Below are 19,524 nucleotides of genomic sequence, written 5' to 3' on the forward strand. Positions count from 1 at the left end.
TGCACAGCCTGCACTTCTGGAGTCCTCCTGCTTGTGCAGTGCCCAGACTCGCTCCCCATCCTTCTGTGGCCCTCAGACCCTGACAGCCTTGTACCTCTGTGGAAGGTGGCTGGCCCCTGCTCCATGCCCTTGCCATGGGGTGCTGAGCCCCACTCCCAGACCTGAACTACAGAGGGCAACCTACACATTTAATGCAATCCCTATCAAATTACCTAGGACATAGTTCATAGAAGTAGAACAAATCATAATCAAATTTATATGAAACCATAGAAGACCAAGAATTTCCAAAGTATTACTTAAGAAAAAGTAAGAGGATGGAGGAAGAACCCTCCCAGACTTCAGACAATCCTATAGAGTTACAGGCATCAAAACATCATGGTATTCGTACAAAATCACACATATGGACCAATGAAAAAGAATAAAGAGCTCAGAAATGATCCCATAAAATTTTGGTCAACTAATCTTCAACAAAGGAGGCAAGAATAGACAATGGAATAAAGACAGTCTCTTCAGCAAATGGTGTTGGGAATACTGGACAGCAGCCTGTAAATCAATGAAGCTAAAACAGTCCCTCACACTATACACAGAAACAAATTCAAAATGGATCAAAGACTTAAACATAAGACAACACACAATAAAACACCTAGAAGAAAATATAGGCAAAACGTTATCTGACATACATCTCAAAACTGTTCTCCTACAGCACTCTACTCAAGCAAAACAAATAAAAGCAAGAATAAACAAATGGGACCTAATGAAACTTACAAGCTTCTGCACAGCAAAGAAAATCATAACGAAAACGAAACGACAACCTACAAAACGGGAGAAAATTTTTCCAAATGAAACCGACAAAGGCTTGATCTCCAGAATATAGAAGCAACTCATATGAATTAATAAGAAAAAAACAAGCAATCCAATCCAAAATTGGGCAAAAGTCCTAAACAAGCAATTCTCCAAGGAACACATACAAATGATCAATGATCATGAAAAAATGCTCAATATCACTAATTATCAGAGAAATGTGAATCAAAATTACAATCAGGTATCAACTCACATCAGGCAGAATGGCCATCATTCAAACTTCCACAAATGACAAATGCTGGAGAGGCTGTGGGGAAAACGGAACCCTCCTACACTGGTTGTGGGAATGCAGTTTGGTGCAGCAACTGTGGAAAACAGTATGGAGAATCCTCAAAAGACTAGCAATAGACTTACCATATGAACAAGGATCCCCACTCCTGGGCATATATCCAGAAGTAAACCTACTTCAGGAGGACACCTGCACCCCAATGTTCATAGCAGCATTATTTAAAATAGCCAAGACATGGAAACAGCCTAAATGTCCATCAATAGATGACTGGATGAAGAACTGGTATTTATATACAATGGAATACTACTCAGCCTTAAAAACCGACAACATAATGCCATTTCCAGCAACATGGACGCTCCTGGAGAATGTCATTCTAAGTGAAGTAAGCCAGAAAGACAAATAAAAATACCATATGAGATCGCTCATATGTGGAATCTAAACAAACAAAAAAACAAACAAACAAACAAAGCATAAATACAAAATAGAAATACATTCACAGACATAGAATATAAACTTGTGGTTCCCAAGGGGGTGGGGGATGGGAAAACATAGACTGGGATTTCAGAATTGTAGAATAGATAAGCAAGATTATATACTGTATAGCACAGGGAAATATATACAAGGACTTACGGTAGCTCACAGAGAAAACAAATGTGACAATGAATATATGTATGTTCACGTATAACTGAAAATTATGCTCTACACTCGAATTTCACAGGATATTGTAAAATGATTATGAATCAATAGAAAAAGGCTAAAAAAACAAAGACAGGATAAGGGAAATCACACAATCTGAACATGACATACAGAAGCAAGTGAAAACCAATGGAAGCCATGTATTTCAAACCTGAGATAATAAGAAGTATGCCATTCTATGAATCAAAGGGACCCCAGATGGAAAAAAAAAGAGAAAAAGGTTTGGAAAAGGGAACTGAAGGAATCTGACTAAAATTTCCCAAACTGAAGAAAGAATCAGCTCTCCCAATAAAGGAAACAGAGTGGGATCCAAACAAGATAAACACAAAGAGACCTAAAACAAGACATGTTGTCATGAAAAGGACCTAATTTCATGATAAAGAAACAATTCTAAGTGCACCAAAATTAAAACAAGTCAATCACAAGAGAACCTCCATCAGGCTTTCAGCAGATTTCTCAACACAAATGTCGCAGGCCAAGAAGGGAGTTCACAGAGAGAGACAAATCCATGAATGAGAACAACGTGCAATCTAGCATAACCTATGCCACAAGAGAATTCTTTACAATAACCAGAGAGATCAGAAGTTTCACAGACATGCAAACACGGAAAGAATCTTGCAATAAGAGACTTACCCTGCAAGAAAGATTGAGAATTTTAGACCCTGATGAGAAAAGAAGCAGGATGATCTAGAAATGAGAAAACCATCATTGAAAGGCAATAACGGCAAGAATTTGCAAAAGAATAAACATAAAGTTGTAAAACACAGCATCAAAATCATTAAGGATGGGAGAGGGAAGCCAGGATATAGGAATTTGTTTGCATTCTTTTCAGGAAGTGTTTGAGATTATATAATAATCTGTTTAAAGACAACAGAGAGAGAAATGGGTTAATGTATTTGAGAATCAGGGTGACCACAGACCAAAAGCACACAATGGACTCACAAAAACCAAAGAGAAACCAAGGTAATAAAAAAGGAAATACTCAAAAGGCAGTTAAGGTCTATTTAAGACACAATGACCCAGTATCACTGCTAGCAAATATTCTTCACACATGTTAAAACAACAGATTATTACAAAAAAGATGCATGTATAAATGTTCAAAATGTGAATTCATACTAACGGAAAATGTACTAACCCAAATGTCTATTATTATAAGAAGGGATAAATAGTTTCTGATACACTCTTACATGCCATACATAAAGAATGAATGCATGGCATATTAAGCAATATGACCAGTATGAAGGTCATATTCATATAAAGAAGATGTTGTACGCAAAAATAGGACAGAGAGAAAACGGACAGCCACTAACCTGTGAACTGGGATGGATTTCATGTCTATGAAATTGAGATTTGCATATTCTTGACTTCCAATTCAATGGATTCATAGAATATGTGATCATCAATGCTTGTCTTCTTTCACTTAGAATGGTTTTCAAGTCCGGATATTCATTAACAAAAGGTTACACAAACTGGAAGGAAATATTCAAAAAGTTTTTCTTACACATAATATATTCTCTTCGTACTTATCTATCAAACATGGTAAAACATTACCACTATGCATTCCTAAAATTTTGAACATTCGAATTTGAATACATTACTGAAATCAACTTGCTTATAAGGGTAAAATAGGCTACAATTCTAAAATTATTGCCAACACTAATTAAGGAAAACAGGGAGCAATGAAAAGAGCTACAGCAACCGAAAGAGGATCTCAAGCTCCAATCTCAAGTCTGAGTATTTGGATGAGGATAAATACTGGCTAGACTTTGCAAAAGCTTCTCATCTGAAAGACAGCTGTCTCTGCCCTTTCCTCTCTGCAGGTGGAAGTTCAGGTAACATGAGATAACTTACCAGGCACAGTATCTGACATGCAGTGTTCACAAATGGTTTGCTTCCTTCATTCAACACAAGAGACACACTCCCATGAAGGCTGTTGTGGAAGGGAGCCTCCAAATCCACAAATCTCCGTCAGCACAAAAGACGACAGGTGCTTGGTTCTACTTAAAACAACAAATCAATAACAATACCGTCACCCCGATTCCACGGACGCTTCTGAGGGATTCAAGCCAGCCCTGGGAGCCTGTACTTCTCCAAAAAATCCATCTGGGCTGCATACACACTGAGCTCTCAAGAATTCGAAGGAAAAGCCCGCAGTCTTTGTGCTAAGACATCTAGATGCCTATCTGCTGATAGGAAAGTTAAGTCGGGCTCAAAGCGGGGCAGTGGCGGGGGGAGCGTCAACTGATGTCGAAAACCAAATGACTCTTGAAGAAATCAAGACAGCGTTGCTGACATACCCTTCCTGAACTGCGAACAGTACCATAGCAGAATCCATTTAGGAACTTCAGGTTTGAAACTTTCCACACCAACACTGCTGCCAATTCATGCTTTCAAGGATGCTTACTCAGGAGAGCACCACTGGCACCTCAGAAGATGCTGAAGATAAGCAGTCAGCGGGAAACACAAGCGAGGGGCCGAAATGAGACGATGATCCCGGGTTTCTGCACACATGCCCCTGCCAACCTACTTCCTGAAGATGGGCGCAACCATCTTGAACGTCTGAAGGAATTGGCGGCTTCAGTCGGGGTGGTCAAGGGAAGGACGCAAGGAGTGCACCCTGGGGCGGGGGCTCAAGTTCCCTTCCTGGGGGTCACGAAGGGCCCCACCGGGGCGCGGCCCCCACGCCCTGAGCCCCTCCCCGAATCCCTGCGCTGAGCCAGGGCCCACCTGTAAGCTGCGAGAGCAAAGCCCCAGCAAGAGCGGCCAGGCCCTGCCCCAATTCCTGGCGCGCAGAAGACGGGGCGGCTTGGCGGGGGTCGGGGTCTGCGCTGGAATCAGGGTCGAGGGTCCTAGGCCAAGGCCGCGGCTGCGAACGCCTAGGTCGGGTGTGAAGCTGCGCGGGGGTGCATGGCCGGCACACGGGGTGCGGACAATCACGACATCATGCCTCAGGATCCTTCCCCGAAGTACCAGAGGTTACTCTAGGGCGGCCCCACGTCGCACGCCTGCCCGCGGACCATGTCTGAGACCGTGTACCCCTCCGCCGCCATCAGTGTCGCCTTCGCCGCCGCCGCCGCCGCCGCCGCCACCACCGCAACCGCCGCTGCCGCCTCCATGGAAACCGACGCGGACGCCACCGGCGCCGCCAACGCTCTGGGCTGGCCCCTCCGCGGCCGCCGCTCGGCTCAAGCTGCGGCTCCTAAACGGACCGCGCCGTTGCCTGTGCAGACGCCGCCGCTGTCAGGCTGAGGAGGGACAGCGGCGCTCAGAAAAGCCCCGGGCCGCTGGGTATGACTGCCTCCTGCCTGCCTGCCAGCCTGCCTGATCAAGGGGCGGGACTGCTCCCGGTGCAGGGGCGTGGCCGAGGAGGGCAAATGGGCGGGGCCGGGTTGCGTGCACTCGGGTTGGCTCCTTTCGCCAGGGGGCGGGGCTGCGCGCTCAGGGCCAAGACAAGTGTGTGAACTGTCAGCCACCCAATTTGTATTCTAGCCTAAGAGAGTTCTTCCTTCCAAACATGACCAATTTTCACAAGAACAGCTCGCCCAGCAGGGATAGCATGGGCTGAGATGTCCGTGTTCCCCAGGACTGGGTAGGAGCCGGGTTCCAGGCTGAGGAGTGTGTATGCCTCAGTCACCCTCGATGGGGGCTGGACGAGACCCCATGGTGTAAGGGCAGGGGAACTGACTGGCTCTAACGTTCAGATGAGCCATCAATTAGGGACAGGAGCCCAGCAGAGAAGCAGAAAACTGTTGTGTCCCCGAATCCCCCTGACCCCTCCCAAACTGCCTAATCTTCATCACAGCGTGTTCTGGAACACCTCTCCAGCCTTTCCCCTTCACCCCACCTCACATGCTCGGATCCTTCGTGCACCTGGCCTGGATCTCACCCCTGCTTCCCTCCTGGACAGTGCGCCTTTTCCAGGTCGGAGTTCACATTTTCAGGCACTTATGAAATTTTGGTTTTCTGAGTGTGTCATTGAGGGGATTGCAGAGAGGAATGGTGCGTTTAAGTTTCACTATACGAATTCAATCAGGTGCATGAGCTGAAGGCAGCCATTTCATGAAGAGAACGGGGCAGAGAATGTGCGGAGAGCCATTGAGGGGACCCGAAACTACCCAGTCAATGAAGAAACCCTTGGACACCAGTGGTCCTGGGTGGCACTGATTTGACCCTAATTTCTCAACGACCTAGGGAACGTCAAAGGTCACATAACCAGAGGTCAAATCCTAGAAGATTGCAGTGACTTTCCAGAGAATCACACATCTGGGGTGCAGACATGGGGATTGCAAATGACTTGGAAGACCTTGCTTCTGATGGACCTCTATCCCTACTCTCATCTTGCCTAGATATGGATTCAGAACCAGAGAGCTCGGCACCTAGAGCAGAGTAGAGGGGCGACTGCCAAGGCACGAGTAGAAGACCCCGATGCCAGACCAGCCCCGACTGTCCCATCCAACAAAAAGATCCTGCCAAGCATCCACAAGAGGGCTCATCACTTGCCTCCATCTGATCGATTGGACAGCTTCCGGTCCCTAGCCGCGGCAGCCCCTCCTCTGTCCCCCAGCTTCTTTGTGCCTTGTGCTCCCCCTGGTGGCTGGGTGGGCCAGCCACTGATGCTCCTGGTGCTCCAGCCCACCCCGGCTTGGCAGGGAGTTGAGAACCCACCACATCTGGGAACAGACCCAAGCGGCACCACAGCAGGGCCGAGTCCAGGAGGGGGTCTTGCACCCGTGCACGCGGCACTCACGCCCTCTGCCCACGGAGGGCCCTGCCCGCACCACAGCCTGCACCCTGGCGCGGCAGCACCCCCTCAGCCTGTCCCCCGCAGCGGTCCTCCACAGACCGGGCAGCATCCGGCTCAGCCATGCAGCCCCCACGCGGCAGTTCTGCAGCCCGAACAGGCCGAGACACACCTGTGGCAGCAGCAGGCCCCATCGGATCAACTCCCGTCTCCTCCGCTCCACCCGCAGCCCCAGCCCTCAGGCGCCACAGGCTCAGGAAGCCTCTTAGATGAACTCTTGTCAGACGCCAGCCTTCTGGAAAAGGCACAACCTTTCCTGAGCGACGGCACCCCGGAAGAGGGACTTTGGCCAACCCTGGAAGAACCCCTCAGTGATGACGAATTCCAGGCCCTCCTGGACATGCTGCCAGGCTCACCAGGGCCTCAGGAAAGCCTTTGGTCGAGCCCAATTCAGGCCTCTTTCCCTGGGATGCCGAGCCACGGCTGAGAACAAAGGGCGAGGAACCAGCCACACTCCTAGGGCTCGGCAGCAAGGGCAAGGCGCCCAGACTGCCGGCGCCACTGCGTGGCCTCCCTCAGCCCTGCCGTGCTCCCCGGGCGCTCTCAGGACGCACGGGCACTAGCAGGGGCATCCTCCCTGATGTCGGAAGGGATGCTAGCATGCCAACCAGCAAGAGGATGGCCCAAGTCCTCTTGCCTTAGAGGTCGATTTGCGGGTTCTCTCTGACATTTCCTTGATCCAATAAAGCTGGCTTTGAACTCAACGCAAAGTCTTTGGCTCTGTTTTGGTCCCCTTGTAGTCTGTGCCCCAGCATCCATGCCACTCCTCAGAGATTCACCGTGTCCCCGTTTGCCTGGGACTGAATGGGAAGGGGGTCGGTGGCCCTTGATAAGAACCCAGCTTCTGCTTTCAGGCTAGATTCTCTTGGAATCCCTACAACAATGAACCACCATCACTGGGATTGTGGGAGCAAGAGAGCTTCCATTAGGGCCAGTACAGGGGAGCACCGTTGCACAACTCTCCTAGCACTTTTCTTGGTTCCCAGATTATAGACAGATTATTCTCAGCAGGGCTCCAATTAACCAAGGTGCTGGGGATATCAGGCAGGCAATCAATCTCTCTCTCCCCCTCACGCCCTCCATCCCTACCTCCCTCTCTCACGTGTCTCCTTCTGCCTCTCTCTTGTTCTCTCTCTCTCTCTCCCTTTCTTATGGTCTCTTGGCCACAAACACTTACAGCGCACACACACCCACACAAACACACAAGCATCGTTTGAACCAAGTGCTGGTAGAATTAGACTCATCCCCAATTGTTGCTGAAGAAGCTCGCAGTCTCCATCTCAGTGCACATGGCTGAGTCTCATGAACAAGGGTGGCAAAAGAGTACACTAAAGACGGCCCATTAGGTGTTTGGGGTTTCCATGTTTCAAGGGTCTAGGGCCTAGGCTCAGCTCAAATGTCAGATGGGTTTGTATGTTGCAGCCAAATATTCCTTCCTAGCACAGCTCTGCCACCATTCTCTAGGCAGCTTTGGAATTCCCCTTCTCCTTCTCTTCCTCCTCCTCCTCCTGCTTGCCCTCGACTCCCCCTCCCCTCCCCCTTCCCGCTCCCCTCCCCCACACCCCACCCCTCCCCTTCCCCCTCCCAATCCCCCTCCCTTCCCTCTCCTCCTCCCCAGGTATTCGATTTTTGAAAACACACCCTCGCTTCCCATCTCTGTCCTACTGGGTCCATCTTGGCTGAGGCGGGGCTACCGTTGCACTCCCCAACGTGATTTGAGTTGTCTGTCTCTTCTCCCAAGTGCTGGTGCCGGGCCCTCCTTTTCAGCTCTGGTTTCTTGCCTGACTTTCCCGGACTCGCGCCGTCCAGAGAAGGAATGATGGTCTGCAGGTAGCCTGGTTCCATGTCTTTTCACCATCAAACGATTTGACCTTGCTTCCCCTTGGGCGGCTTCGGCTGGGAAGTTCACTTAGGAATGCATTCCGTCCGTTTGCGTGGGCCGGATTCCCGACGGCGGAGCACCCGATGCCGTTGGGCATGCGTCCTTGGGGCAGCTGGAGAGCTTCTGACCTGGGTTGACCTGGGAGATGGCCCCAGGCGAGTGAGGGCTGCTCCCCGCTCCCCGCTCCCCTCCCCCTCCCGCTCTTCCCCAACCACTCTCCCTCTTCTCCCCTCCCCCACCCACTGTTGCAAGGTGCACTCGGCCTGGCTTCCCAGGGAGACAGGCTTGCCAAGAGAATTGCTTGGACGTAGCCAGGTGTAGCTGCCACGTTTTGGCCTCGATGGACTTTAGGGGACCGGACCCTAATCAGGCCTCCCTGGAAAGGCTTTGAAGATGCTGGCAGACAGGAGGGGCAACTAGCCATGTTGGATTCGCCCAGGACAAGCCTCGCACGTCGAAGCCGCCTCATGTGGCCCACCTAGTGTGGTAGTGGGGTCTGCCCCTGTCTTCTGGCACTCCCTGGCCCGTGAGGAAGGGGGCGGGCTTCACATGACAGCTGGAAAAGCTTCCAAAGTTTGTGACCAAAGAGCATGACCCGTGTGTCGAATCCTGTGTCCGTCGGCGCATTCAGCCTTCCTATTGGAATGAGCGGGACCTCAGCCTCCAGTCAAGGAAATGCCTCAGGCCTGGAATGCAATGAGGTCCAGGAGATGCCGAGGGAAGTGGGAAGTAGACACCGGGAAGCTAGGCCCTCCACACTGGAAAGAACAGAGGGGCCAAGCCTTGTCACCACGAACCCAGGGCCGGGGAACGCCAGGGAGAGCAAACACTGTGTGGAACGGGAAAACGTGGGAAAACCAGAGAGCCCTGGAGTCCATTCAGCCCGGGGAACGGAGGATGCCAGGCTTCCAAATAAAGGTCCTTGCTGGCCTCTGGATTGGCCTTTTAGTCCAAGTCCCCTAACGTGGAAACATGGGAAATGGGAAGACTTCAACGTTCTCAAGGGGGAAGGGGGGGCTGGGATCCCGAGGCAGCGATTTCCATAAATAGGGGCGGGGCGTGCTCGATCCCTTGATAAGGCCCGTGCTCCCGGGAACTCAGCATTTGGCCAGCAGCCTCTGTGCCGGACGGGTGTCTCTCCGGCCATGGATGACTCACGCACGTCCTACGGTAAGTGGACATCAGCACCTGGGCTCTCCTGCTGGCTCATCTGAAATTTTTTCCTGCCCTCTCAGGGGTGTGGACGAGGGGAGAAATGGCCCCCTGAGACTGCAGGGAAGGCTTTGGCTGGGCTCTGTTTAAGGAAGCCATTGGACCAAATGATTGAGTGTGGCTTGGGTAGGTTTGTTTTTCCTTTCATTGATCTCTTTGGCCCCGTTGAAATGGACATGGGAGCGGTAGCCCTGTGGCCCACCCACAGCTCCTCTCTCACAAGTCCTGACGTGCAGCTGCACAGAAAGCTGCATCCGTTGTCCAAGGCTTCCGACTGCAAGCAGCGCATTTCTAGTGGACCACGTTTGGACATTTGAGTTGGTGTCGTTGGTTCTTTCTCATGGTGGTTTAGCAGCTCTCTGTTGGCTTGAGTTCCATGGGAAAGGGTCCGTTTGTCTGCTGTCCCAGGAAACAGTCCACACGCAGAATTCCCAAGAAGCACGGCAGGGGCATAGGTTCCCTTGCCAGCAAACTCAACACTAGGGCTTGGGAGGCACTGATCCCAGAAGCCCTTGAATTGCCTCCCACTCGACTCCAAAGTAGGGAGTGGGGCCTGGGGGCAGGGGCGCCTGGGGGCACATGTGGGGGTGGGGCTTTCTGAAGGGAAAACCCCCAAGGCCAGGCTACCGTGTGCTCCATGACTTCTGTCCGAAGAAATCTCACTGGAGCTGGCAAGCAGAAAGGGTGCTTGTGAAGGAAGCGTCACTTGGGGTGCACAAGCCATGCCTTGCATCCTTCCAGGCAGACACCTTGACACCCTAGTTTGGCACCTGACAGTGGCTAGCGGGGAATTCCTTTCTCAGGAGGGCTGATGTTCTAGTGTTTGAATCCACTTCAGGAAGTCCAAGTCGTCCCGAAGCCCGGGACGTGCCCGATACCACGTCGGGCTTTCCACAGAATGTGTGAAACAAGTACAGTCCTATTCCTCTGCATCACAAAGAACAAGTGTCCACTAGGACAGGGCTCCATCACTCCAAGCTTTCCACAGGGAAAGAATTGCATGTACGCAGCCAGTCCACATGACACGTTGACGTCCAGGATGGGGTGCTCCTCCTCTGTGGTGTCCCAGCCCGGGCACCGTCAGAATCAGGGTCGGGGCACGAGGGCCGCAGTGTGGGTATCCGACACCACCTACCCACATGTGGCCGTGCTTGGCTTGATTTTCAGGAAGTTCAAGCAGGTGTGCCATGGATGTGTGGGGAGCCGCAAGGCGGGCTCTTCTAGCTGGCCTAAAGTTCGAGGTCCATCCTGCCAGGGGCCATCCAGACATTCCACGGCTGGCAGCCGGCGGCCGCGTCCCCTAGGTGGGAACATCTTCCACCCATTTGGAACGTGAGCCTGTTGTCCTAGGCCTTCCCAGCTGGTTGCTTCGTAGCTCTGTGGGCTGCCGCTGAGTGGGGGGTAGATCCCAAGAGCATGAATCATCTCATCTCTGCTGCTTGGCCTAGATGGAAGGCCCAGGGTCTCCCCTTCAGAAGGGCTTTGCGTGTGCTTCTGTTAGATAGAAAGGGACGTTCATCTGTGCACTTGGGTCTACTCCCCCCGGCTTCCCGGACACAAACGGCAGGCTGGCATGACCCCACCCGTCACCACCCCGCACCACCGTTGGTGCAGCTGAACGGATTCCATATCAGACGTTTCCCCCTCTTGTCTTTGGCAGGCCCACGCCCAAGTGGACAGCGGAGAAGGAGGCTGGTTTTGAAGCTCAGTCAGAAGGACGCTCTGCAAGCCCTCTTTCAACAGAACCCCTACCCTGGCATCAAGGCCCGAGAAAGCCTGGCCCGAGACCTGGGCATTCCCGAAAGCAGAATTCAGGTAAGTCTCAGTCTCTGAATTCCTCCTCTCTCGGGGTCCGTGTCCGGACGCCCCCACCCCGGGCCGAGCCGTGTGAAGTCCCACTTCCAGATCGGGAAGCTGTCTGCCGAGGCTTAGCCTGGCTTTTTCTCTCGTGGGTTGGGAGGGACCCAAAGATAAGCCAGCCAGCATCAAGGAAAAGGGGGGTCCTCTAATGAGCGTCTGTGCTGAAGGGTTTGTACGTGGCTTCCGAGCAAATATGCATTGGCTACAGACACTTGATGGTGGAGGGCACGCTAGGGAGAGGCCCAGTCTCCTCCCCTTTGTGCTCCTGGTCTGGGTGCTTGAGGCAAGCCTGGACTCCACTCCCGAGAAGGAATGGCTGTCCCTTGGGAGAATAGGGCCAGGGGGTGCTGAGTGGCCCTGGGTCCTATGCCAACGGGTGATCAGGAATCCAAGCCCAGAGAACGAGGGTGCATGAGGCTGCTTGTGCCAGGGAGTCCGGTCCTTTGTGGCTCACCTCCGAGACACTAAAGTTGCTCAAGGCGTCCTGTCTGGTCAGCCGGGAGAGGAGTCCTGAAAGGGGAGAACTGCAGGAGCAGGAGCACAGTGCCTGCCTCCTTTCAAGGGGCACTAAGACGCGTAGGCTTCCCTTACTGAACTGACTGGCAGGTTCAACAAACTGCCCACCCAGCCCCATCAGAGATGCCTAAAAATGCAAACACACACGCCAACACTCTCACCGACACCATAACTACCCCGATGGCCACATCTTCACTATCCCAAACCCCATCCCCCCGCCACCCGGTCATCCCCAAGCCTCACCCGACCTCACCCGACCTCACTCCACTGCACCCTACCCTTCTCCACGTCACTCCACTCCACTCCACTCCATCCACACCTAACTCTGCACTTGTTTCTTGGGGAACGAGGAAGGCAACATGTGGCTTCACAGTTGAAGACAGTGACACCGATTTCAAAGGTGGGGATCGGGTACCTAAGGGCCTCCAGACCTGGAAGTGGCAGGACCTTGTGCTCCTAAGAGCTCCCTGGCAAGGAGTCACTTCCAGGCAGCATGGGGTTTTCAGGAGGTCGCCCGCGTTCAGTGAATTTTGGACAAGAGCACTCACCTATGTGTGGTGTGTTAGGAAAGGGTGCTGTCCATGGGGCTACAAGGGAGAACAGAGGAACATTCCTCGGGCACTGAGCATGGCCAAAAAGGAGGCACAAAGACTCAGAGGGAGCAAGTGAGAGAAACAAGAGAGAGAAATGGACACAGGGACAGAGACAGGGACTGAGAGAAAGGAAAAGAGCAACAGGCAGAAACAGGTAGACTGATAGGAGCGGAGAGTGAGGCTACCAGGCCAACAGGGACCGTGGCAGGTTTGACAAGAATGGAAAATGTCAAGAGAGTCAGAGAGCTAACCAGAGGGAGAAAGAAACGGAGAGAGAGAGAGAGATGATCAGAGAGAGTGGGTCGGGGGAGGAAATGAGGGAAAGTGAGAGGAGGAGAGAGAGAGAGAATATTAGCAAGCTCCTTCAGACTGACTTTGGGAAAGGAAACACAGTCTCCTGCCTCACGGGTTTTAGTCTTTGGATTCCAGAGGGAGGATGGCAGGGGAAATGCTGATTTTCTTCCGTGCGGATTGTGTTTTCTGGAATCCTGTGCAGTTCTTCCGAGGTGAAAGCCATAATCTGTGGCGAGTTCAGTCCCTTTGGGGGCTAAATCCTTCCCCCTGGGGGCACATGGAGTCTACAGTTTGTCCATTCCTTGGCTTGTCTGTTTGTTATCTTGTGAATCACTGTGATAGCTCTTGAGATCTATCCCTAAGCATTTGAGTGACAAGGGTTTTTCTCCTTCTACTTAGGTTTGGTTCCAAAACCAACGAAGAAGAAGCCTAAGGCAGAGGCGTCCGCCATCGGAGAACATCTTACCAGACGGGCAATCGCATCCAATGCACGAGCCTCAGGCTCTGACTCAAGGTGAGTCCCTGGCTTTCCAAAGGCATTTTCCCAGAAGGGTTCCTGGAGACAGATTCATCTCTGAACGTGGGTGGCAAGGAGTCAGCAGAGAAGCCTTAGGAGAGGAAACAAGCCTACCTGGCCCTTGCCCTGCTAGCGCTCAAACCATGAGCATCGTGGCCCTGTGTGGAGGGTGGGGTCTTGCATGGCCAGGAAGGCTTTAAATCCTCTGGTCCTGAAACTGTCCGAAGTGCAGAATTCCCTTCTCTTATCAACTCACAAAGATTATGCTCGGGCTCCTTTGGTCCTTAAGCAAGCTTTGTTCCAGCATTGTCCCATCAGGGCTTCAGAGCACTCCAGAAAACATGCTGGGAAAACAACCAAACAGCAAACTAGAGAAACAAGCAAACAAACATTCAAACAATAAATAAACTATTAAAATTGAAAAATTAAAATGAAAAATGGAAACCGTGATTGTGTGTGTGTGTGTGTGTGTGTGTGTGTGGCTGTGTCTGTGTGGGTGTGTCTGTGTGGATGTGTCTGTGTGGGTGGGGGAATGCATTGTGCCTGTGTATACTTATACATACACATGATAATACACTATAGACATCGAGATAGATATATGTATATAAATATATATGTGTCTAGATAATCTATCTAACTCTCAATTTATATTCTATCTATCGATCTATCATCTATCTATGTAAATCTATACCTACCTATCTCTCAATCTATCTCTCTCTCTCTGTACCTATCATCTATTTATCTATCTATCTATCTATCTATCTATCTATCTATCTATCTATCTATCTATCTATCTACCTATCTGTCCCTCTATCTCTCTATCTACCTACCTATCTTTCTGATGTGCCATTTCCTACATACGGCAGATTTTGTGTGCCCTGAATGTGAAGTGGGCTTCATTGTCCTCTCTTCTTTGTTTGCGCTCCTTTAGATCGCCGCCCAAAGGAGGCCGGGAGAAAGCGCACATTCATCTCACCCTCTCAAACAAGGATCCTCGTGCAAGCCTTTGAGAGGGACCGCTTTCCTGGCATTGCAACCAGGGAAGAATTGGCTCGTCAAACGGGACTTCCCGAACCTCGGATCCAGGTAAGGTCTCAGCAGGTGGAAGACGGTTTGTCCCAAGGCGGGAGGGCCGTTTTCCTCCCGCGCTGGTGCTGGATTTACGTAGGCACTTCAGATGGTTTTGGAGGTGTGGGTGGGTCATTGGGGGGTTGGGGAGAGGGATGGGGTGGGTAAGTCTCCCCAGAGGCATTCACTCCGGTGCCTGACCTGAAGGCATCCATTTCCTGAAGGGGACGGGGCAGAGGAGGTGCCAGACAGCCTGGGAGGGGTCCCGACATTCTAGCCAGTCGGCGAGGGATCTCTCATGGAAGCCAGGCTTCCAGTGTGGCCCTGAGTTTGCCCCTCATTTTGCAAGGACCTGGGGACCGGCAAAGGTCACATCACCCCGGGTCAAGGCCTAGCCGAAGGCAGTGTTTTTGCCCGGAGCCTGTCAGACCAGGGGTGCTGGCATGGCGGTTGCAAGGCGACTTGGAAGATCTTGCTCCTCATGAACCTGTCTCCCTTTCTCTCATCTTGCCTAGATATGGTTTCAGAACCGGAGAGCTCGGCACCCGGAGCAGAGCAGTGGGGCGCCTGCCAAGGCCCGGGCAGAAGACCCCGATGCCAGACCAGCCCCGACTGTCCCATCGGACCAAAGGCCCCCGCCCAACATCCACCACGGCGCTCATCAATTGCCTCCAACTGATCCACTGGACAGCTTCCGGTCCCCTGCCGCGGCAGCCCCTCCTCTGTCCCCCAGCTTCTTTGTGCCTTGTGCTCCCCCTGGTGGCTGGGTGGGCCAGCCACTGATGCTCCTGGTGCTCCAGCCCACCCCGGCTTGGCAGGGAGTTGAGAACCCTCCACATCTGGGAACAGACCCAAGCGGCACCACAGCAGGGCCGAGTCCAGGAGGGGGTCTTGCACCCGTGCACGCGGCACTCACGCCCTCTGCCCACGGAGGGCCCTGCCCGCACCACAGCCTGCACCCTGGCGCGGCAGCACCCCCTCAGCCTGTCCCCCGCAGCGGTCCTCCACAGACCGGGCAGCATCCGGCTCAGCCATGCAGCCCCCACGCGGCAGTTCTGCAGCCCGAACAGGCCGAGACACACCTGTGGCAGCAGCAGGCCCCATCGGATCAACTCCCGTCTCCTCCGCTCCACCCGCAGCCCCAGCCCTCAGGCGCCACAGGCTCAGGGAGCCTCTTAGATGAACTCTTGTCAGACGCCAGCCTTCTGGAAAAGGCACAACCTTTCCTGAGCGACGGCACCCCGGAAGAGGGACTTTGGCCAACCCTGGAAGAACCCCTCAGTGATGACGAATTCCAGGCCCTCCTGGACATGCTGCCAGGCTCACCAGGGCCTCAGGAAAGCCTTTGGTCGAGCCCAATTCAGGCCTCTTTCCCTGGGATGCCAAGCCACGGCTGAGAACAAAGGGCGAGGAACCAGCCACACTCCTAGGGCTCGGCAGCAAGGGCAAGGCGCCCAGACTGCCGGCGCCACTGCGTGGCCTCCCTCAGCCCTGCCGTGCTCCCCGGGCGCTCTCAGGACGCACGGGCACTAGCAGGGGCATCCTCCCTGATGTCGGAAGGGATGCTAGCATGCCAACCAGCAAGAGGATGGCCCAAGTCCTCTTGCCTTAGAGGTCGATTTGCGGGTTCTCTCTGACATTTCCTTGATCCAATAAAGCTGGCTTTGAACTCAACGCAAAGTCTTTGGCTCTGTTTTGGTCCCCTTGTAGTCTGTGCCCCAGCATCCATGCCACTCCTCAGAGATTCACCGTGTCCCCGTTTGCCTGGGACTGAATGGGAAGGGGGTCGGTGGCCCTTGATAAGAACCCAGCTTCTGCTTTCAGGCTAGATTCTCTTGGAATCCCTACAACAATGAAACACCATCACTGGGATTGTGGGAGCAAGAGAGCTTCCATTAGGGCCAGTACAGGGGAGCACCGTTGCACAACTCTCCTAGCACTTTTCTTGGTTCCCAGATTATAGACAGATTATTCTCAGCAGGGCTCCAATTAACCAAGGTGCTGGGGATATCAGGCAGGCAATCAATCTCTCTCTCCCCCTCACGCCCTCCATCCCTACCTCCCTCTCTCACGTGTCTCCTTCTGCCTCTCTCTTGTTCTCTCTCTCTCTCTCCCTTTCTTATGGTCTCTTGGCCACAAACACTTACAGCGCACACACACCCACACAAACACACAAGCATCGTTTGAACCAAGTGCTGGTAGAATTAGACTCATCCCCAATTGTTGCTGAAGAAGCTCGCAGTCTCCATCTCAGTGCACATGGCTGAGTCTCATGAACAAGGGTGGCAAAAGAGTACACTAAAGACGGCCCATTAGGTGTTTGGGGTTTCCATGTTTCAAGGGTCTAGGGCCTAGGCTCAGCTCAAATGTCAGATGGGTTTGTATGTTGCAGCCAAATATTCCTTCCTAGCACAGCTCTGCCACCATTCTCTAGGCAGCTTTGGAATTCCCCTTCTCCTTCTCTTCCTCCTCCTCCTCCTGCTTGCCCTCGACTCCCCCTCCCCTCCCCCTTCCCGCTCCCCTCCCCCACACCCCACCCCTCCCCTTCCCCCTCCCAATCCCCCTCCCTTCCCTCTCCTCCTCCCCAGGTATTCGATTTTTGAAAACACACCCTCGCTTCCCATCTCTGTCCTACTGGGTCCATCTTGGCTGAGGCGGGGCTACCGTTGCACTCCCCAACGTGATTTGAGTTGTCTGTCTCTTCTCCCAAGTGCTGGTGCCGGGCCCTCCTTTTCAGCTCTGGTTTCTTGCCTGACTTTCCCGGACTCGCGCCGTCCAGAGAAGGAATGATGGTCTGCAGGTAGCCTGGTTCCATGTCTTTTCACCATCAAACGATTTGACCTTGCTTCCCCTTGGGCGGCTTCGGCTGGGAAGTTCACTTAGGAATGCATTCCGTCCGTTTGCGTGGGCCGGATTCCCGACGGCGGAGCACCCGATGCCGTTGGGCATGCGTCCTTGGGGCAGCTGGAGAGCTTCTGACCTGGGTTGACCTGGGAGATGGCCCCAGGCGAGTGAGGGCTGCTCCCCGCTCCCCGCTCCCCTCCCCCTCCCGCTCTTCCCCAACCACTCTCCCTCTTCTCCCCTCCCCCACCCACTGTTGCAAGGTGCACTCGGCCTGGCTTCCCAGGGAGACAGGCTTGCCAAGAGAATTGCTTGGACGTAGCCAGGTGTAGCTGCCACGTTTTGGCCTCGATGGACTTTAGGGGACCGGACCCTAATCAGGCCTCCCTGGAAAGGCTTTGAAGATGCTGGCAGACAGGAGGGGCAACTAGCCATGTTGGATTCGCCCAGGACAAGCCTCGCACGTCGAAGCCGCCTCATGTGGCCCACCTAGTGTGGTAGTGGGGTCTGCCCCTGTCTTCTGGCACTCCCTGGCCCGTGAGGAAGGGGGCGGGCTTCACATGACAGCTGGAAAAGCTTCCAAAGTTTGTGACCAAAGAGCATGACCCGTGTGTCGAATCCTGTGTCCGTCGGCGCATTCAGCCTTCCTATTGGAATGAGCGGGACCTCAGCCTCCAGTCAAGGAAATGCCTCAGGCCTGGAATGCAATGAGGTCCAGGAGATGCCGAGGGAAGTGGGAAGTAGACACCGGGAAGCTAGGCCCTCCACACTGGAAAGAACAGAGGGGCCAAGCCTTGTCACCACGAACCCAGGGCCGGGGAACGCCAGGGAGAGCAAACACTGTGTGGAACGGGAAAACGTGGGAAAACCAGAGAGCCCTGGAGTCCATTCAGCCCGGGGAACGGAGGATGCCAGGCTTCCAAATAAAGGTCCTTGCTGGCCTCTGGATTGGCCTTTTAGTCCAAGTCCCCTAACGTGGAAACATGGGAAATGGGAAGACTTCAACGTTCTCAAGGGGGAAGGGGGGGCTGGGATCCCGAGGCAGCGATTTCCATAAATAGGGGCGGGGCGTGCTCGATCCCTTGATAAGGCCCGTGCTCCCGGGAACTCAGCATTTGGCCAGCAGCCTCTGTGCCGGACGGGTGTCTCTCCGGCCATGGATGACTCACGCACGTCCTACGGTAAGTGGACATCAGCACCTGGGCTCTCCTGCTGGCTCATCTGAAATTTTTTCCTGCCCTCTCAGGGGTGTGGACGAGGGGAGAAATGGCCCCCTGAGACTGCAGGGAAGGCTTTGGCTGGGCTCTGTTTAAGGAAGCCATTGGACCAAATGATTGAGTGTGGCTTGGGTAGGTTTGTTTTTCCTTTCATTGATCTCTTTGGCCCCGTTGAAATGGACATGGGAGCGGTAGCCCTGTGGCCCACCCACAGCTCCTCTCTCACAAGTCCTGACGTGCAGCTGCACAGAAAGCTGCATCCGTTGTCCAAGGCTTCCGACTGCAAGCAGCGCATTTCTAGTGGACCACGTTTGGACATTTGAGTTGGTGTCGTTGGTTCTTTCTCATGGTGGTTTAGCAGCTCTCTGTTGGCTTGAGTTCCATGGGAAAGGGTCCGTTTGTCTGCTGTCCCAGGAAACAGTCCACACGCAGAATTCCCAAGAAGCACGGCAGGGGCATAGGTTCCCTTGCCAGCAAACTCAACACTAGGGCTTGGGAGGCACTGATCCCAGAAGCCCTTGAATTGCCTCCCACTCGACTCCAAAGTAGGGAGTGGGGCCTGGGGGCAGGGGCGCCTGGGGGCACATGTGGGGGTGGGGCTTTCTGAAGGGAAAACCCCCAAGGCCAGGCTACCGTGTGCTCCATGACTTCTGTCCGAAGAAATCTCACTGGAGCAGGCAAGCAGAAAGGGTGCTTGTGAAGGAAGCGTCACTTGGGGTGCACAAGCCATGCCTTGCATCCTTCCAGGCAGACACCTTGACACCCTAGTTTGGCACCTGACAGTGGCTAGCGGGGAATTCCTTTCTCAGGAGGGCTGATGTTCTAGTGTTTGAATCCACTTCAGGAAGTCCAAGTCGTCCCGAAGCCCGGGACGTGCCCGATACCACGTCGGGCTTTCCACAGAATGTGTGAAACAAGTACAGTCCTATTCCTCTGC

Source organism: Vicugna pacos, chromosome 17 (genome assembly GCF_048564905.1).
Source record: "Vicugna pacos chromosome 17, VicPac4, whole genome shotgun sequence".
Classification (NCBI taxonomy): Eukaryota; Metazoa; Chordata; class Mammalia; order Artiodactyla; family Camelidae; genus Vicugna; species Vicugna pacos.